The sequence below is a fragment of the Octopus bimaculoides genome, chromosome 10 (genome assembly GCF_001194135.2).
Source record: "Octopus bimaculoides isolate UCB-OBI-ISO-001 chromosome 10, ASM119413v2, whole genome shotgun sequence".
Classification (NCBI taxonomy): domain Eukaryota; kingdom Metazoa; phylum Mollusca; class Cephalopoda; order Octopoda; family Octopodidae; genus Octopus; species Octopus bimaculoides.
Genome location: NC_068990.1, coordinates 59,382,795 through 59,394,263, shown reverse-complemented (window position 1 = coordinate 59,394,263; position 11,469 = coordinate 59,382,795). Strand labels below are relative to the sequence as shown.

Sequence of the window (11,469 nt, the reverse complement as noted above, 5' to 3'; positions counted from 1 at the left end):
GTTTTGAGCATAGTTCTTTGTTGGAAACAGGAAAAACAGAAAAGTCCAAAGGGAAAGAAGGAAGGTGGAAAAATTGCCAACAGTCCACGTGCGGTTACATTTCTGAAGTAATTGGAAGTTGGAGGAAGAGAAAGTGCTTTCTGGGACAGGAGAGTGTGAAGATGGTCGGTGTGTGGTAGCATGTGTGTTTACACACACACACACCTCATTTATGTACACACGCATACACACACACACACACACACACACACACACACACACGCAACAAGCTTCTTTTGGTTTCTATCTTCCACTTTCACTCACCAGTCTTTGGTAAGCCCAAGGTGCTATGCAATGGGGTTGAACTTAAAACCCTTTTTATTTGGAAAGCAAACTTCTTAACCGCACAGCCATATATATGTGTGTGTTTGTGTGTAATAGATGCAGGAAATTGTATAGAAGCCTATCAGATGAACTGTTTGTGTAATCGAAATGATAGTCTCTTCACACACTGGGCCACCCTAATTCCACCTGAGAATTATGTTAAGGGTACATGCATCTGTGTCTGTAGGATGCTCTGCCACTTACATGTTAATTCAAAAGCATCATATCTGGTTGATTGAACAACTGAATCCTCATCATCAAGCAACAAAGATCCACCACCTTATATGTTTGTGTGTGTGTGCATATGTGCGTGCATATTTATATCTTTTATCTTGGATTTCTTTCAATTATTAGACTGTGGCCATGCTGGGGCACCACCTTGAACTTTTTGTCAAATGAATCAACTCCAGTACTTGATTTTTTTAAAACCCTGTACTTACTCTATCAATCTCTTTTACCAAACCACTAAGTTATGGGGAGGTAAACACACCATTAGGTGTCAAGTGGTTGTGGGGGACAAACACACACACAAATGGGTTTCCTACACTTTCTGTCAACCATGTTGGATACATACATACATACATACTCATACACACACACATCCAACAATTTACTTTATAAGCCATTTAATTTACCTTATAAACCCTTTTTCTTTCATGCTGGTATAGATAGAATGAGATGTTATTTGTTTTCAAATCATTCCTTTTGTATGTTGAATCCTCTCCCCTATGCTTTATTTTCCATTTGTTTCACTCTGTTCATTGATTTCTTTGAACTTAGTAAAGTGCCAATTTTTGCAGTGGAAGAGATACAGCCAGTAGAGCCAATCCCCAATGTATTACTGCAATATATTTTATTACCCACATTGGAATATAAATCTAGTTAGACTGCCATTGCATTTGAAATCAGACATTTTTAATCTAGTACTTTTTTTCAGTTTGCCAGATTGCTGTCATATGCTACAGAAAATATTACATAAATTTTCCTAAAATAGAAAACTAGTTTTTTTTCCATCTGTATTTTAGGCTAGCTTTTGTGTGTGGGTCTCTCTCTCTCTCTCTCTCTCTCATATATATATATATATATATATATATATATTATAATAATATATGGTTCTTCCATGTATTTTCATTCAGCTGGATGAATGTACATTAGATTTAGTCCAAAACTTTCATCTGACCACCATCAATCAATGCTTCTTATATGATGTCTAGTTAATTTCTGTGACTCATACAGCAGAAATGAAATTTCTTGCATTATTATCCTGTATCTTTTAGTAATGTTGGTGTTTAAATCATTTCTTGGTTCTAAGCCAAAACTTGTGCAAAGGATATTCAGAGTTTCTTCTGAATAAGAAAGTAATTAATAAAAGGGTTTTTTTTAAAAAATAAATTATAGCCATGTTCGTATTTAGAATTTAATAAAATTAACGATGAAAAATAAATTAGACAAAGCAGTTGATATGTTCTTTCCATTCTTAGAACCAAGGAAACATTCTGTTTATTTGTTTAGTGTTTTGAAGCAAAATTTCTCACAGGAACGTTTCTTAACCCTTCAGCATTCAGATTACGTTGTCAGCTGTAATGCTTTATTTATTCATGTTGTTTTGAATTAATCATGCTTTATCTTGTAGCACTGAGATTTCGATGATGTGATTCTTTGTTTCTAGAATTGTCAGAAGTCAGATCTGGCCAGTTTAAACATAAAATGGGTAGAATATTTGGGCCAGATACGGTCAGTTTAAATGCTAAAGAGTTAACCATTCTAACTATTCTGTGTCCCTTTAACAATAATGTCCTTTAATCATTTGAGCCCTGGACAAAATGCCTACTGAATTTTTTTTCCATCTCTTATGTTCCGAATTCGAATTTTCCCCAAGGTTCACTTTGCTTTCATCCTTTCAGGTTTGGTAAAATAAGTTCAAGTTGAAAACTGAGATCCATGTAATCAACTTATCCACCCACTAAAATTGCTGGCTACTTGTGCCAAAATTTGAAACCAATATTTTTACTTCTAATTTCTCATGTGAACATTTGCTAATTTGGACAATATATTTCCAGTTAGGAGCGGTTGCTCTTTCTATCACTAACAATTGAGCTACAAACACACATGGTCTGGGTTTTTTTTTACGGCTAGACTGGCTGATTTAAACAGAATTATTAGCTTTGCACAAGAGTAATACGAAAGGGTAACATGAAGTTTTATTTTTACTATATAGTCAAGAGCCTAGCACTTGCTGAGCCAATGCAGTAACCTGCTGGAAATAGCAGCTAAATCTCCCTTAAATTACATTCTACTGTCTTAAAGAAGAAAGAGCAGATTGAATTCTAGAGATATGCTTAAATAAAAGAGAGAATACATACGTCTTTGATTAAATAAAAGAGAGATCTAGAACATCTTTGACTATAGATTGGTTGGACAAGGACTTTTAACAGTTCATCATCATCATTTAACATCTGTTTTCCATGCTGGCATGGGTTGAACAGTTTGACTGGAAACTGGTAAGCTGGGGAGCTGCAACAGGTTTCAGTCTGATTTGTCATGGTTTCTACAGCTGGATGCCCTTCCTAATGCCAACCCCTCCAAGTACCTTCTTGTTACTTATATTACAGTAAAGTTCTTTTGTTTGACTAATATATGACCAAACCTGGAACCATGTGCAAATTCATTGACCAAAGTATGTGATTAGTCACCAAAATCAAGTCATTGCTCTGTAAAGAGTGCTCTAAAAAGGAAGTCGATAATTTATCTAAAGCTAAATTGATCTACTAAAAACAGTTACTAGGTATTACTTGCAATTTAAGATAGTAAACACACCTATATACAACTGTTTCATTTGCTAAAAATCGCTGCCACATCTTCCATAAATTACATCTCACTATCTTCAAAAGAAGGCATTCAATAATTTAGCCTAATAAAAAAAAGACTGGGTGTTTTCTGTTTTTTTTTTCATAAAATCTGTTCATTCAGGACTAATCTGGGGTGAAGCAAGAACAAAAAATTCTTTGCAGAATTGTGCCAAAATCTTTGGTTCTAATGCATAGAAGTTACTTATTGAATCTAGATAACTCGTTTGTGATAAGCCATTTTCCTGTCTGGTGTCTGAGTAATGTTTTCTGATAATACCTCTTTTTCTCAGTCTGTTGTCTCTTAATAGTTGATGTATAGTGTTGTTCCACTATCATCTTGCCTTTTACATAGATAAACCTCTCCTTAAATTGTATTTTGCAATTAGTTGTTTCTTCTGTTTGTTGAATTGTGTTTCACACGAGATTTCTATTTCTCTCTATTTCATAGACGTTAACATGGTTTGTGTTGAAGCTGCCCTTACTGATGCAGCTTTTAACTTCATTGCATTCCTCTTGGCTAAAAGTTTTCTTATAAATGGCTTTTCTTTTCTTTTCCCTCAGCTCTTGTTATTTCTATATCCTTTTAGAAGTAGTGAATTTGTAGTATCTTTCATTTGTTTCAGTCATTAGACAGTGGCTCTGCTGGAATATTGCCTTGAAGAAAGTTTAGTTGAATGAATCAACCCAGTACTTATTTTGCTTTGGTATCTTTTGCTGAACTACTAAAGTTACAGGGGTGCAAACACACCAAAACCGGTTGTCAAGCAGTGGTGGGGAACAAACAGACATAAAGACACACACACACACACACACACACTCACATGATGGGCTTCTTTCAGTTTCTTATTTCTTTATTGCCCACAAGGGGCTAAACAGAGGGGACAAACAAGGACAGACAAAGGGATTAAGTTGATTACATCGACCCCAGTGCGTAACTGGTACTTAATTTATCGACCCCGAAAGGATGAAAGGCAAAGTTGACCTAAGCAGAATTTGAACTCAGAACGTAACGGCAGACGAAATACGGCTAAGCATTTCACCCAGCGTGCTAATGTTTCTGCCAGCTCGCCGCCTTTCAGTTTCTATCTACCAAATCTACTCACAAGGCTTTGGTTGACCCGACACTTTGGTAGAAGACACTTGCCTAAGGTGTCATGCAGCGGGACTGAACCCAGAACCATGTGGTTGAGAAGCAGGCTTCTTACCTCACAGCCATGCCTGACAGAATATAAATGACTTGTCAAAATAAAGTTAATGTAGAGTCTAGCCCAATCTGATTATCTACAATTGGTTGCTTGCTTTAGTAAGGCTGTTATATTAAATGAAGCTACTAGTATCTCAAAACTACAACAGCATTGGTTATCTTTTTTTGCTTTTTGTTTCATAAAGGCCAAGGCTTTCATGCTCAAAAGTTTGTTTCCTGACATGACTATTGAAGTTACAATTACAATTGCTTCAGCTGTCTTGAAGTTTGTTTTCATTAGAACTGGTTGTTCCATTCATCTGCTAATCCTTTAACTCTCACCACTACCAACTGCCATCCTAGACAGCATGCTTCTAACCACAGTGGTTTCTAGCTCCACCCCCTTTGCTAATTTTATTCCTCGACTTTGCTTTTATATCTCTGCCAGTACACAAACCATTGCACATGTCTGGTTATATACCCTTCTTCACATTGTAGCTTACATATAGCACATACAAAGTCACTCATAATCTAATGTCTTTTGTTTTTTTAATTGTTTCAGTCATTAGACTGCGGCCATGCTGGGGCACTGCCTTGAATTTTTAGTTGAATGAATTGACCTCAGTACTTCTTTTTTTAAGCCTGGTACCCATTCTATTGTTCTCCTTTGCTGAATCACCAAGTTACGAGAATGCAAATACACCAACACCGGTTGTCAAGCAGTGGTGGAGAGACAAGCACAGACACACAAAATCATGCACACTCACACACAACAGGCTTCTTTCAGTTTCAGTCTACCAAATCCACTCAGAAAGCTTTGGTTGGCCTGAGGGGATTGTAGAACACTTGCTTGAGGTGCCACACAGTGGGAGACTGAACTTGGAAATATGCCTGTTTACTTCAAGCACTAAATCTTTCATTGTACTTAGATTAAAAGTAGTTATCTTTGAAAATACAATATTAAAAAAAAAACGATACAATCTAATGTACCCTTCTTATGTTACTGTCATAGCCAGCTATATTTGAAAATTTATGCATTGTATTCTACTTCTCAGTAAGGTACATCGTTTAATTTACCTGCCTGATGTAGGAATAAACAAAAGAGAGAAAGAGAGAGAGAGAGAGAGCAACATATGCTAACTTAACCAGTTAAGTAGTTAGCCATAGGAGCCAGTGGATATATTTGTGCAGTCAGGTTAAATGTATGCTAATTAGCCATATGTATCTACTCATGACCCCTTTTTAATTAGCTTCATGCATATTAACAGTAGCTGACTTTTTTTTTAATGGCTAATTATATCTTAACTACTGAATATTTATTTTGTATTCGCTATTCAAAATTGTTTTCGACATACTGGTCCATTGTGTCTCAAGAAATAGTTTGCAAAATGAGCCTTGTAATCTCTCTCTCTCTCTTTCTCTCTCTCTCTTTCTCTCTCTCTCTCTTTCTCTCTCTCTCTCTCTCTCTCTCGCTCTCCCTCTCTCTTTCTCTCTCTCTCCCTCTCTCTCTCTCTCTCATGCACTTTTACATAACTACATATTCAGTATTCATTAAAAGAAAAATGTCGTACCTGTGTGGTAAGAATGTTGCTTCTCAACCACATGGTTCCAGGTTCAGTTCCACTCATGGCACCTTGGGTAAGTGTCTCCTAATATAGGCCCTGGCTGACCAAATCCTTGTGAGTGGATTTCATAAGCAGAAACTGAAAGAAACCCTTTGTATGTATGTATGTGTGTGTGTTTCTCCCCCACACCACTTGATGACTAGTGTTGGTGTGTTTACATCCCTGTAACCTTGCAGTTCAGCAAAAGAGATTGATAGAATAAGTACTAGGTTTAAAAAAAAAGTACTGGGGTCAATTCATTCAACTAAAATTCTTTGAGGCGATGCCCCAGCATGGCCACTGTCTAATAACTGAAACAAGTAAAACATATAAGATAAAAGACATTGTTAATTAGAAAAAAAAAATTTGTTAATCCTCTTATGAGACTCTTAACTAATTAAGAATGTAAAGTTTAATTATAATGCTTCTTTAGATATATTTAATTGAACCCTTGTTAGAGATTTGTTTATGCAGGCTAGTTGCATTGCTTGCATACAATCAACCATGAGAAACATATTTTTGTGTACAAACTTTAATACATTGGTAACAGCAAAACAATATCTGAAGAGAAACCAGTCTCTTGGATTGAAACAGCAGATCTGTAGGAAGCTTGTTCAGCTTGTTTTCAGGTTTATTCCTACTGTCATTCTTGCGTTAAGGAATGGTCCATTCTTTCCTTGTGTGTTTCACAAGACATTGCTGTCCCATTACCGTTCTTGACTGAAATTTTTCTCCTTCACTTTTTAGACATCAAATATTAGGAAGCATTTAACATGTTGGAAATTTTACTTGTCTATTAGCTAACAGTTGTGTGGTTAAATGGAAAGAAAATAGATTCCATGCTGTGCTTCAGATTTGTTAACACAGTCCACCCTTTTAGCATTCAGATTACTGCACCAAATGTAATGATTATTTACATTGTTTTGAATTAATCATGCATTATCTTGTGTCTTTGAAATTTCAATAGTATGATTGTTTAGTTTTAGAATGACATTTTAAGATAGGTCTGAAAGGCTGAATTTGGCTGTTTTAAACATAAAACAGGTAGAATATTTGGGCTGGATATGGCCAGTTTGAATATTGGTGAAGTGAATAAGTGCACTTGTAGTAGTGTGTCTAAAAATATTGCTTCACAACCATGTTTCTTAGTTTGGTGCTAGTGCAAGATACTTTCAACTGTGTGGTAAGAAATTTGCTTTCCAACCACATGGTTCTGGGTTCAGTTCCATTGTATGACACTTTGGGTGAGCATCTTCTACTATCGACCCAGGCTGACCAAAATCTTGTGAGTGGATTTGGTTGACAGAAACTGAAAGGAGCCAATCATATATGTGTGTGTGTGTGTGTGTGTTTGTGTTTGTTGCCCACCACCACTTGGCAACCAATGCTGGTTTGTTAACACCCCTGTAACTTAGTGGCTCAGCAAAAAAAGACTGAGAGAATAAGAACTAGACTTGAAGAAGGGGAAAAAATGTACTGGGGTTACTTATGTCCGACTAAGCCCTTCAAGGCTATGCCCCAGCATGGCTGCTGTCCAATGGCTAACAAATAAATAATAAAAGACATAAATTGTATGAAAGTCTCTCTCTCTCACATACACACACATACATTGTTTATGTGTGTATACATGCATGTGAAGGCTTGTGGCTTAGTGGTTAGGGTATTCAGCTCATGATCGTAGGTTCATAAGTTCAATTCCCAGCGATGTGTTGTGTCCTTGAGCAAGACACTTTATTTCACGTTGCTCCAGTCCACTCAACTGGCAAAAATGAGTAGTACCTGTATTTCAAAGGGCCAGCCTTGTCACACTTTGTGTCACACTGAATCTCCCTGAGAACTATGTTAAGAGTACATGTGTCTGTGTAGTGCTCAGCCCCTTGCACGTTAATTTCACAAGCAAGTTGTTCCGTTGATCGTATCAGCTGGGACCTTTGTCATCATAACCGACGGAGTGCTCCTACTATTACCACCTACATGCATGTGTTTTTTATTGACTATTTGGGCAGTATTATTTACATCCCATATAGACATTAGATCTTACAGCTTGGCAGTTAGGCATACAAAGACTTGGAAGGATATCCATCTGTAGAATATTACTATAAGTCAGGCCCAATCCATGCCCAGCATGGAAAAAGCATATGTAAAATCTATTAAAATATGATAAAGGAGATTTATTTACTTAAATATATGTAATATATATCATCATCATTATTTAGTGTCTGCTTTTTCATGCTTGCATGGGTTGGATGGAATTTGAGGTAGATTTTCTACAGCCAGAAGCCCTTCTTTAACCCTCACCTGTTTCCATGCAAGGTGATATTTCCCTGCAGCCAGATGTGTTTCTACAGAACATTGGAAATAAATGACAGTTTGTATGACTAACACACATTTACAAATATCACACATTGTCAAGACAAGGAAACACAAACACATTCTCATATACATCTCTCTCTCTCTCTCTCTTTATATATATATATATATATATATATGATATATACGATGAACTTCTTTCAGTTTCTGACTACCATATCCACTCAAGGCTTTGGTCAAACCAGGACTATAGTAGATGCCCAAGGTGACATGCACCAGGACTGAACTTGGAGCCATGTAATTGGCAGGCAAACTCCTTACCACTTAACCACACCTGCACCTAGCCATGCTTGTGCATATATATATATGGGGTGACAGCACTAAGCAGTGATGTGTTTAAATTCGAACTTGTTACCAATTCAAACATACTTTAGGTACATTTGAGCCTATAAGAAAGCCATTCACTATATTTTGTCATAGAGAAAATTTCTCGCTTAGGTGAGGGCACTGCAAACTGACTAGGTGTGTTTACGCCTATCTGTCTACAGTGAGAAATTTTCTCCATCACAGAACACAACTTGGTACAACATAACACAACACTGGTTTTAATTGGTGTGAATTAATGACATAGACACTTTGGCTCAATTTCTTTCTGTTAAATTCTTCTTAATCATTGGTCATCTTGAGACTACAGTAGAGAGCACTTGCTTAATGTGTCACCAAATCTGGAACTTTGTGGTTGCGAATTTGAACTTCTTAGCTATAGAGCGTCTAGTCGATTACACTGAGCCCAGCACTCTACAAGTATTTATTTTATTGATCCCTGAAAGGATGAAACGTGAAGTCAACCTTGGCAGAATTTGAACTCAATGTAAAAGCGTACAAAATGCTGTTAAGGATTTTGCCCAGTGTGCTAAGGATTCTGCCAGCTTACTGCCTTACATGGCAAAATTGGTTTCAAATTTTGGCACAAGGACAGCAATTTCTGGAGAAGGGCTAAGTCGATTACATTGACCCCAGTGCTCAACTGGCACTTAGTTTATTGACCCTGAAATGATGAAAGGTAAAGCCAACCTTCGTGGAATTTGAACTCAGACAGAAGAAATGCCACTAAGTGTTTTGCTCAGCATGCTAACAATTCTGCCAGCTCGCCGCTGCCTTACACATCAATACCTAATATCAAAATATTAAAATCCTAATACTGCATGATTATATTCCAGCTGTGTTTACACCTGATACCGTTCATAACTTGTGTAATAAACAAACAAAACACACTTGGCAATATCAGGAAATTTGTTTTCTCAAAGAAAAAGAAAAATTTTGTCTTGACAGAATTTTATGCTCCCCCCCCCACCCTTTCACACTCTCTACTATATTTTTGAAACAATGTCTGCCAGACTTTTACCCAGTAGTGGCTCTCCTTCGCCTACTCTTAAAGTTAATAATAACAATAATGATATAATTAAACATTAACTAATTTAAAGTAAATCTTTTTTTGGAATCATAGAAAGGCATCAACATTGTTTTTACTGTTTATTTTTAGAGTTTGCTTTTATTTTAGCTGGATGTGTTTGTAGCTATAGAGCTTATTTAATTGATGTTATTATGGAAAAAAACCAGCATCAAGCCATATTCCGAAACATTGTTTAATCAAATTTTCGTATTTTTCCTCTATATTTATTCAATGCTGTCAATAATTACTCGGAGCATGGGTGTTGGGATTTTGTTCAGTTATGTCAAATGCACCCATTTTAAGTGGCTGTCATTCTGTTTGGTTATTGATTTTCTTTGTTAACATCTTCACAGAAATTAGCTCTGCAATGAAGACACTGTCTACATAAGTTGACTTACATTTCTGATTATCTAGGGCACTTTGCTGTTCAAACAAGTAGACTTGGATTTTCTAAAGCATAACTTAACTATAAATATCTTTGGGGAGCATTCGTCTTTGTGTGTGCGTATGTGTGCATTTATCTTTGCAGTCATGGTGCATGTGTGTGTGTGTGAGGGTTGCATATCCAAATACTCATGTGTGTTTGTATATATGTATGCATATATATATATATATATATATATATATATATATATATATATATATATATTCATGTTTGTATTTGTATTTTGTTCATTGACTTTATATATATATATTTATACACAGATATATCTACATGCACATGTATATGTCTGTATGGTTCTATCTATCTATCTGTGTGTGTGTGTGTGTGTGTGTAATTCTGTCTGTATGTATAGATGTATGTGTTGTATAAATTCAGCTACAGTTTAATTTGCCTATTCTCACAAGTGTGAAGTAATAGAACTGTAGGCAATTTTAATTCTTATATTGTTTTATATATACATACACAAAGGTACCTGCACTCGTGTATAGAAGTAGAGCTGAAGGAAACTACTTGAGTGGAGTGTTCTGCATATTAAATAGATGTATAATAGGGTCTTACTGATGTAACATTGAGAGTTCTGAGAGTGAAGTGAATCTGGTTTTTCAAGCTATTTGGAGTAAGCAACTGATTTGTTGGTCTTATTGGAATGACTTTCCCATATGTATTGTTTATGTAACCCCAAAATTTGAGTCAGCTGATATTGAGTTATGTCCCTTATCTTTGTGTATTGTTTCAACTTTCAAACACTCTTAGATTTTACAGTTCTATATTTAAGAGATGAGGAATTATGTACATTGTTTACATTATTTACCCTTAGATTTTGTTTAACGTTTTAGCATTTAGATTACTCTGTCAAATGTTATGCCTATTTATTCACATTGTTTTGAATTAGTCATGGATTTTCTTGTAGCTTTGAGATTTCGATGGTGTGATATTATTTTTAGAATGACATTGTAAGGTAGGTGTGAGAAGCCAGATACAGCCTCACACACAAGAAGCATATTTAGGCCAGATATGACACGTTTAAATGCAAATTAGGTTAATTGTTCAAATGATGTCAGTTTTTCAAATAAATGTATTACATGTTAGACCACATCCTATTTCCATTTAGTATTTAGAACATGCCCTCGATGTGCTTTCCCAAAGATATATTCATATTCATAAACAGCAGTGCTTTATATCCTTCCTAGCTCTCTCGCATTCTGTATGTGTTTGTGTGTCTGTATATATATATATATATATATATATATATATATATATAT

At 35.8% G+C, this 11,469-nt stretch overlaps 1 protein-coding gene and 1 long non-coding RNA gene across 3 annotated transcripts in view; one reads left to right on the top strand and one right to left on the bottom strand.

Annotated features, from left to right (window-relative positions):
- LOC106880026 (WD repeat-containing protein 48) overlaps positions 1 to 11,469 on the top strand; it is a 143,678-nt gene that overhangs the window by 33,222 nt on the left and 98,987 nt on the right. The window lies entirely within an intron of this gene.
- Positions 1 to 11,469, bottom strand: part of LOC128248909 (uncharacterized) — a 17,994-nt gene that overhangs the window by 4,148 nt on the left and 2,377 nt on the right. The window lies entirely within an intron of this gene.